General features: G+C 37.6%; 1 pseudogene; it reads right to left on the reverse strand.

Annotated features, from left to right (window-relative positions):
- Nucleotides 1-7218: 7218 nt before the first annotated feature.
- On the reverse strand, nucleotides 7219-7708 carry LOC118845863 (annotated as a pseudogene).
- Nucleotides 7709-10395: the final 2687 nt, after the last annotated feature.

Raw genomic sequence — 10395 nt, forward strand, 5'->3', positions numbered from 1 at the left:
AATATATATATCCTAGGTCACAAAATAATCCAGCCATACTTGTATGTTAGAGAGCCCCATTAGGTAGTCAAAGACTGGACAGTGAAGAAGGCAGACAAGGCTGGATCACACTTGTGAAATTGTGCTATAATTTAAATGACCTAAAGTCCTGCTACTGCAAAAGTCCATCTCTTTAACATCCATATTCCCCCAGTAATATTTTGTAATTGGCAAATAATGAAACACCATCATCTCAGAAGAAATGAGATTACAAGTAATATAAACGGGAAAAAGAGCCAGACATGATGAAAAGTAAACTGCAGCCTTTTACCAGTTATGATTTGAACGTGAAGGATGTCATTGAAAAATTCCTGAAAACATGTAAGACAAGAAAAGGAGGGTGGGTCAGTCAAGAATGAAAGGCAATACACTGATACTCTGTGTACTATATTGGCATATTAGTATGGAAGATTTACTAAAGGAGCCAGAAGAAAGCCTCCAGGGTGATGTGTGGATTCTCTGTGGGAGGTTAATGGAAAGTCTTAGGTTAGAATCAGACAAGATGAGAAGGCATGGAAAAGCAGCCTTGTTTTGTAGATAGAGACCTGGTCATTTTCACTACCATGATCCTTCTTGTATTTGTGAAATTGATGTTATTTCTTTTTCAATCTATGAAATTCTTTCATATATACATATGTGCATACACACACACACACACACATATATATATACGTATTTCAACAATACATACATAAATATATAAACTGAGCATAAGACAACAAGATACTCATTTTCAGAACATGTGTGTACAGACATACATACATATATAAACACCGAGTAAATAAGCAGTATGATGTTTTGGTTAGAGAAATGGCTTTAAATCTATGAAGAATTAGGTTCAAGTTCAGCCTCTGATACTTAATAGCTGTAAGACCCTAGGCAAGTGACTTAACCTCTAAGTACTCTAGGCAAATCTTACAGTTGCAGAGATAACATTGGCTCCCATTGGAAGTAGAAGTATCCACAGTCTGGGAGTCCTCCTTATCAATGAAAACACATACCTAGCCCATATCCCAATATATGTATTACCTTCAAAAAGATTTCAGTTTAGTTGTATGGCCTATAATCAGATACCTTGTGCCAGATTAACTGACTCTTTAGAAGGGATTAATATGATTATAGATTCAGAGCTAGAAGGGAATCTAAAACACTTTGATTTTATAGATGAGGAAATGGAATTGCAGAAAGCTTTTGTTCTTTACTCTCATCACAGAGGTAATAAGCAACAGTGAGAGAATTTGAACCCAAGTCCACTCTTCCCACTGCATCATTAAAATGTAAATGCCTTTGTTCCCCACTCCGTGCACTGGCCCTCAAGAAGAATGCAGACCAAAGACTTAGACTTAAAATTTTGTTTTAGGTGAACTGAGATAGAAGCAATTATGTTGTTCGTTCATTTCTCTGCTAGAATCTGTACATACATATGGAGGGGGGCTACCAGAATACAGATGGAGAAACAGATTGAAAGGAAAATATTATCCTTTTCCCACTATTAAAAAATGTTTCTTGTTTCTTAACTATAATTAAGAACAGATGAACAACAAATGTGATACATAAGTAATCTTTTGCTGAGAATGATGCATATTACAAGTTAAAATTACTTTGAATTTCAGTTCTTACCCTTTACAAATGCCATTCTGGGCACACACTGTATAAATTTTAACTAACTTGTAGGGTGCATACCTAACATGCACAATTAGGTCAGCATGTATGCATACACATCCCTGGGGGTCCACACATTTAAAAACTTGTTAAGAAGTACAAGTCTGTCTTATGCTCCACTCCTTAAGGTATACATGGATTAACTTTGCACTTCAAAGAATTCACAGTTCAAATAGATATCAATGCCAAATTCACACACTTTTTTTTAAAAAACCTGTAGCAGGACCACTAAGACTATTTATTGGTGATGAGCATTTCCTCATTTAAAAAAAAATGATTTCCCCCACTTTTAAGAAAATGTATTAAATCCTATGTTAATTAATAGTGAAAATATGAAACAAGTACAGCAACATAAGAGTGGTTTAGGTGATGACTGATTTCCACTAATGTCTCCAAAATGTTCCACCTTGTTGGAGAATTCACCCGATGTTTGATGCTGCACAAAGATTCTCTATTAAGCTAGTTCAAACTTATTCCTCCAGGGCATCATTCCCATCTATTAATCATTATTCATAACTGTGAGCCTGCCTAGTCTTTTTATTATCATAAATTTAATAACATTTTAAATTATAAGATACATAATACAAAAAGATGAAAAACATGTATTGACAAAATATGAAAATACAGATTAATTAAAAGTTGTCTCAAATAAAAATAATATAACAAAATCTACAAATAAAATAATAATGTATTTCTTCTTTGTCCCTTTTAAAAATCTATCTTTTGTAAAAATTGCTTTTGTTTTAACTGTATGATTGTATTATTCTCCAGTGATCATTCAGATCAGATAGTTGAATTCTGTGTTCTCCAAAAACTATTCTTCTAATAATGTTCAATGAATCTAGAACACTAGGCTTTTAGTTAATATCTCATTCTAATTCCCTTGACTTTACTTTATATAACTTCACAAGTCTTTCCATATCTCTGCATTCTTCCAGTCTACTTAAATCCTGAAACCAAAATAGTAACATAATAATAGTAATCATAATGAAATTTCTAATGGTATACAAATATATCACCATAGCAGCCATATCTCATTTTCATTTTTTCTTTTTTTAGGATTTTTTTACTATATAATTTATTTTCAGTTTTCAACTTTTGCTTCCACAAGATTTTGAATTTCAAATTTTCTTCGCATCTCTCCTCTCCCCCCATGGGACCGCATGCACCTTGACCACCTCTTCCCCCAATCTGCCCTCCTTTCTATCACCACCCCCTTCTCCCATCCCCCTCCCCTCTATTTTCCTGTAGGGCAAGATAGATTTCTATACCCCATTGCCTGTACATCTTATTTCCCAGTTGCATGTAAAAACAATTTTTAATATTAATTTTTAAAGCTTTGAGTTCCACATTATCTCCCTTCCTCCCTTGCCACCCAACCTCACTGAGAAAGCAAGCAATTCAATATAGGTTATACATGTGTGGTCATGCAAACCCTTCCATAACAGTCATGATGAGAAAGACTAACCACATTTCCCTCTATCCTGCCTGGTCCTCCCTTTATTCCATTCTCTCCCTTGACCTGTCCCCTCACAAAAGTGTTTGCTTCTGATTATCCCATCCCCCAATCTGCTGTCCCTTCTATTATCCCCCGATCTCTTATCACCTTCCCCCCTGCTATCCTGCATGCTAAAATAGATTTCCATATGCAATTGTGTGTGTGTATTATTCCCTCCTTAAGCCAAATCCAATGACAGTAAGGCTCACTTATTCCCTCACCTCCCCACTCTTCCCCTCCCTTGTAAAAGCTCTTTCTTGCCTCTTTTAAGTGAAATGATTTACTACCTTCTACCTCTCCCTTTCTCTTTCTCCCAGTACATTCCTCTCAACACTTAATTTTATTTTTTAAGCATCATCCCTTCATATTCAGCTCACCCTGTGCCCTCTGTTTCTGTCTCTCTCTGTCTCTGTCTCTCTCTGTCTCTGTCCTTCTCTCTCTCTCTCTCTCTCTCTCTCTCTCTCTCTCTCTCTCTCTCTATATATATATATATATATATATATATATATATACACATATACATACACACATCTACATAAGCATACACACACACACACACACACACACACATATTCCCTCTAACTACCCTAATACTGAGAAAGGTCTCATGAGTTACAAATATCATCTTTCCATGCAGGAATGTAAAGAGTTCAATTTTAATAATTCCCTTATAGCTTCTTTTTCCTGTTTACCTTTTCATGTTTCTCTTGATTCTTGTATTTGAAAGTCAATTTTTTTTTTATTCAGCTCTGGTCTTTTCAACAAAGAATGCTTGGAATTCCTCTATTTCACTGAAATTCCATTTTTCCCCTGAAATATTGTACTCACTTTTGCTGTGTAGGTCATTCTTGGTTTTAATCCTAGTTCCTTTGACCTCTGGAATATCATATTCCAAGCCCTCCAATCCCTTAGTGTAGAAGCTGCTAAATCTTGTGTTATCCTGGTTATGTTTTCACAATACTTGAATTGTTTCTTTCTTGCTGTTTGTAATATTTTCTCCTTGACTTGGGAACTCTGGAATTTAGCTACAATATTCCTGTGAGTTTTCCTTTTGGGATCTCTTTTGGGAAGTGATCAGTAGACTCTTTCCATTTCTATTTTACCCTCTGGTTCTATAATATTGGGACAGTTTTCCTTGATAATTTCTTGAAAGAAGATGTCTAGGCTCTTTTTTGAAATCATAGTTTTCAGGTAGACCAATAATTTTTAAATTATCTCTCCTGTATCTATTTTCCAGGTCAGTTGTTTTTTCTTCCAATGTGCTATTTTACACTGTCTTCTATTTTTCATTCTTTTGGTTTCATTTTATAATTTCTTGATATCTCATAAAGTCATTACCTTCCATTTGTTCCATTCTAATTTTTAAGGAATTATTTTCTTCAGTGAGCTTTTGGACCTCTTTTTCTATTTGGCCATTCTGTTTTTTAGGGCATTCTTCTCCTCATTGGCTTTTTGGACTTCTTTTGCCATTTGGATTAATATATTTTTAAAGGTGTTATTTTCTTCAGCATTTTTGGGTCTCTTTTAGCAATCTGTTAACTTGTTTTTCATTATTTTCTTGATTCCCTCTCATTTCTCTTCCCAATTTTTCCTCCATTTCTCTTACTTCATTTTCAAAATCCTTTTTGAGCTCTTCCATGGCCTGAGACCATTTTATATTTTTCTTGGAGGCTTTGGATGTAGGATTTTGACCTTGCTGTCTTCCTCCAGTTGCATGCTTTGATCTCCCCCAATTACTTGCCTTTTGAGCTCTTTGTTAACTGGAGAGTGTACTGCCCCAAGTTTCAGGCATTTTGTGTAGCTGTTTGCAGAGATATCTCTAGGGACCCGTAAATTCTCAGTTCCTCCAAAATGGTATGATCAAAGGAGATGTGTTTACTCCTCTCCTGGCTTGTGCTCTGGTCTATGAGCAACCACAAGTACTCTTTTCTACTTTGGAACTGTGAGGAAGATTCCTTCTCCACAGCCACTACAAGTTCTACCACAGGAGGTCCTCCTCACCCCAGGACTGCCACCCAGGACTGTGACCCAGATCAGCCACTCAATTCCCCTATGATCTGTAGGCCAGTAGCTCCAGAAACAGCTGCTGCTGTGGTAGTGGCTGCTGCCACCCTGGGGCTGAGGCTGTGGTCAGACCATGTTCCTTTCTCACCCAGGTGAGAGAACTTTCCCACTGACTTTTGAAGCTGTCTTTGTCATTTGTAGGTTGAGAAGTCTAGAAACTGCTGCAGCTGCCAGTGATTCAGTGCCCTGAGGCCTGCTCCAGTCCCATCTGTGACAGTGTGGCCCATGGTGAGCTGCTCTCTGCTCTGAGCCCAGTGCAATAGACCCTTCCTGTCAGCCTTCCAGATTGTCTTGGGCTGGAAATAATTTTTTACAGGTATTTTGAGGGGTTTGCGGGGAGAGCTCAGGCAGGTCCCAGTCTACTGTGCCATCTTGGCTCCGCCTCCTAAAATCCGCCCATTTTCATTTTCTATTTGCATTGCCATTCATCAAAGTGATGTGAGGAAAGAGGTTTGCAATCCCACATAAATGAGATTGTTGGGCTATTATCCACCTTCTACTAAATTGATGCTTAACTATTTATATGTGCTGTATAGTATAGGGTACATAATTAAATATGCATTGGTATATTTCTTTTGTGGTCACATCTCTACTCTCAAGTTTCTCTTTCTCCATGGGTTGAACATGACCTGAGAGTCAGATCACCGTACATCTCATTTTCATACTATAAAACTTGCTTGAAACTTTTTTTTCTATAAGGATACTTATGATGACTTGACTGATGAACTAACGGCCTTCTCTAATCTTCATTCTTTTGACCTCTTTACAGCTTTTGAAACTACTGATCTCCCTTTATCCTTAGATGCTTACTTTTTCCTTGGAATCAGTGACTCAGCTCTTTCTAACTTCTTTTCCTAGTATCTGATGATGCGTCAGACCTTTGGATCATTTAGACAAATCATCTTCCATTCTTTATCCCCAAATAGTATTTCTCAAGAGTTTATCATGGACTCCCTTATATTCTCTTTACACTTTACATTCTCTCCCTTGGTGATTTAATTGACTTCCATAGGTTCAATAATGATCTTTATTATGATGAGTCCCAAATCTATGTATTTGGTCTTAATCTAAAATTTTAAATCCAGTCTTGCATTGCCAGTTGCCTGATGTTTAATATGTCTCAGTATTGTCTCAATTTCCACAACTTCAAAGCTGATGCTACATGATAGAGAGACATTCTATGAAACTCACTCCTCTAAATGTCCTTAATTCTTTTTATTCAACTACCATCCCCCTATTCATGAGTTCTGAGGTAATATTAAGTTATCTCCATAGTATCTTTGGCATCCAAATCCTTCTTTGAAGTTTTATAGCCACTTCTCAATTTTAGGCCCTCACTGAGACAATTATAATAACTTCCTAAGTCACTTTCTTGCCTCCATCATCTCCTCTCTTTTTTTTAGAATACAAATGTTTTATGCATTTTTGACCATATACAATTACCCTAGAATAAACCAATTCTATTTGTGAAAAAAAATTTGAGCCAAAGATTATTCCTTTAAAAACCTCTATTTCAATTTCTTGATTCTTGAATCCCAGCTATTACTGAACTATCCTGTGTTGGTATTAAGGGGATCCTCACCCCCAAATACCCCAATTCAAGGTTTTTAAGGGAAACAGGTAAGCTCTTTCCTGTTATCCTGCAAAGATGACAAACTTTGCTCACCTCGGGGGCAATTTTGGCTTGTCTAACTAGTCTTCCCTCAATTGGGAGTCCCACTGTTAAGATGCTTCAACAACTTCCCTGTTCTTCTAACACTACCTTCTCTCCTCCAAATGAACTGCAAAGTAGTTGAAAGTTATTGCAGAGCAAGAAGGCTAAAGAAATTTAAGTTAATAGTTATTTCCCAGAATGCATGGTAGCTGACACACACAAAAAATTTCTGGACCAAGAAATGAAGACCCTCTGTTGTTGTCAAATGTTAAATTCATTGTGATAGTCTCCTTTGCAGCTTTTAACTTTCTGGGCATTCAACAGCACCACTATTGATGTCATCAATAACATCATGAGGATGTCAGCCATCAATGTTGCAGCCCGCAGACTGGGCTGTCCCAAGTATCTCTTTAATAGCTTCAAAGAGATCTCTTGACAAAGATCAGTGCCTGATCTGTTGAGCAACGCTGACAATCTCATGGAGGCTGATTACATTGTGTTTAATATTTTTCTGCTTCTTTCTGTCCCTGGGAGGTTCCTTTAGGGCTTTGATGATCAAAGCTGAGACAGAAGGCACAATCTCAATCTGGGCCTGTCATTTCTGAATGGTAAGTTTCACTGTATTCCTTAGCCCCTTACAGTCACCAATTGCCTTGGCAAATGTCATCACCAAACTTTTTGGGAGACAAACCCAAGGGACCAATTTTGGGGGTCAGAGCCAATACGGCACCAACTTCATCACCAGTGCACCTTAAGAACATGACTTTAATTTCATCAGGGTCAAACTTGGGCAGTATGGCAGTGACGAAGTTGCAGGCTTGGCCTGGATGCTACAGGGTGGCTGCCGTTGTCAGATGAACCCAGATTCTTGACAACCAAAAGAAGTTGCAACTTCACCAGCATGAGCTGGGAGCCAAAAGCATGATCTCCTCTCTTCACACCAATCTTCCAGTCATAGATCAAGAGATATCCTCTTTATATGTTCCATATTCTAGCCAAATAGGACTAGTAGCCATTCTTTGAATTCCACAATCTCCTGACTTTGTACATTTGTACAACTCATCATCCATGCCTGGAAGTCAATCCTTTTTCTACCTCTTAAAATTCTTGAAGGCTCAACTCAAAGGCTACCTCTTTTGAAAACTTTCCCCCAATCACCCTATCATCCCTTATTGCCATTCTCTTCCCTGTTAAGTTAGATTTAATTTATTTTTCCACCTGATGTCTTCATGCTTCAAAATTGTACCCAACAAATCTATACACCATTAAAAATGAGTGTTAATTTTAAATTATATACATAATAATAAACAATAGTCTGAGCAAAATTGTCCAAATAAATTGAAAGGATGCTTTAAATGACAGGCAATTGATTTGAGTTACACAACATCTGAAATGCACATTGGCTTGTATGGTCTGTTTGATCAGGTTATTCATATCCCGTGTGTATCTAGTTCATTTTTCCAGTAAGCTCCTTGAAGGCAGAGTCTATTTCAATGTTTAATATGTCTGCCTAGTGCTTAACACAGGGCCAGAATTGAACCTTAACTAATGCTTGTTGAATAGAATTAAAACAAACTAAATTTGGAAATGTGATATGCATCCAGATAGCATGAACATGAGCACAAAGCTATCAATTTATTTTTAAAAGCCATAACAGACCAGCATATTACCAAAAAAAATTCATAGGGAGTAAAATTGAATTCAATTTAGCTTTTGTTATACCCTACCATAAGTATAACATGTGAAATACAAAAGTTGTAATCTCTAAAACTCATATGCAATCTATTTTATAAGCTGACTTTTTTAGTCCTTGATAGTCTATATTTCTGGTTTTTTTTTGTCACAATCAGATCTCTCCACCTACCTTTGTTAGAGTAGAATATGTCTCTTATTGAGATGAAGTTCCGGCTGCAGATACCCGAGTTGATCACAAGCACAGCAGGACTCTCTCCTCTGCAAAGAAATGTCCTGAGGTATCTTTAGAGGTGTTCAGAATATTAAGATAATGCCTACTCTTGATCCCTCTGAATACAGGCATAGGCCTAACCTCTTTACACATTTTGAACAGGTTTGTAAGGGGGTGATTGCTAGTGCTAATTTAAACAGGTGGCTAAAAGCTGTCCTAAAAGCCAAGTATGGGAAAAAGGCCTGTAGAAAGAAAGCAGCAAACTAATGGACCAAGTATGTGTTATTCAATTTCTACATGACAGAAAATACCTCACTAACCTGAAAATACACCTATATTTTCTGCATTTGAATTTTTTTAGCTATAGAAGAAAATGTACAGGTTACAAAGCATAATATATAGAACCATATAGATACATAGACATATTAAAGTACACACACACACACACACACACACACACACACTGGCCATGTCACTTAAGCAGATGAAATACCCAATCTTCAGAAGCCATTTGGCCGAGATGCTAGTGGAATCCTAATAAAGTTGCCCCCAGACCCAATATTCTAACTTCCTTATAGGCCCCAATGAACAGCAAGCCCACTGCACCCACCTAGCCACTCACACCCCACCCCAATTCAATATCCTAAATTCTTTATATATGCCTCACTGCTCACTAGAAAAACAGGTGTGTCCATGAACTCATTTCTCACAGAACAGCAGGCATGTCCATGTGATGTGATCCTAGCCACTGCCTCTAGCTAGCCACTGCCTCTAGCTAGCCACTGCCCCCAGATCCATTCTTCATATTTCTCACAGAAACAGCAGGTGAGTCCATGCACCCAACCACAACCACATTCATCTAATCTCAGACAGGACCACCATACTCAGCCAATCAGAAAGCAGCATGACCAGGATGCCCAAGCAGGATGTGGACCCCAAAACAATAGAAGGGATGTTTCCCTAAGTAGGCACCTGTGCAATAAAAGTAAAGAACTGACCTAATGTGAATTTATGATGTAGAGAGATATCATCATCATGCATATGTACCCCCGCAATGGATTTTTCTGAATGCATTGTGGGTAATGGCATGCACAGTTCCACTGTGGCTGGGACCCCTTCCCTATTACCTAATCTCTAAACAAACCCTTCCTGCCTTTTTAAATATTCATAGTTTTCATTATGTAATTGTGTCTTTACCCTATAAAAATTCATAAAAAATGCTTTCTCTGAAGTTGCTGGTTCCCCTTGGAACTTAGCTGGCTTCATGAGAGGTGTCAACCTCAATGAGTGCCTGTATTTGGATTAGAGGTGGTCTGACTCTTAATTCTTTGAGATGGCTCCACCACAACCCATCATGAAACTGGAATGTTTTTGGCATCCTTTGGTGGGCAGAGTCTGACTCTGTCCTCCCGCTGTGGGCCGAACCTAAACCCCAACAGATGCTTCTGTGGTTACTAAAAAAATAAAATAAAATAAAAATTCTAAAAGCCATCACTCATTATTGAAAAATTCAGCTGCCTGTCCTGAAGAATAAGTCTCCTAGGACTGGCACAACAACACATAAACAGTCTA

Source organism: Trichosurus vulpecula, chromosome 4, assembly GCF_011100635.1.
Source record: "Trichosurus vulpecula isolate mTriVul1 chromosome 4, mTriVul1.pri, whole genome shotgun sequence".
Classification (NCBI taxonomy): domain Eukaryota; kingdom Metazoa; phylum Chordata; class Mammalia; order Diprotodontia; family Phalangeridae; genus Trichosurus; species Trichosurus vulpecula.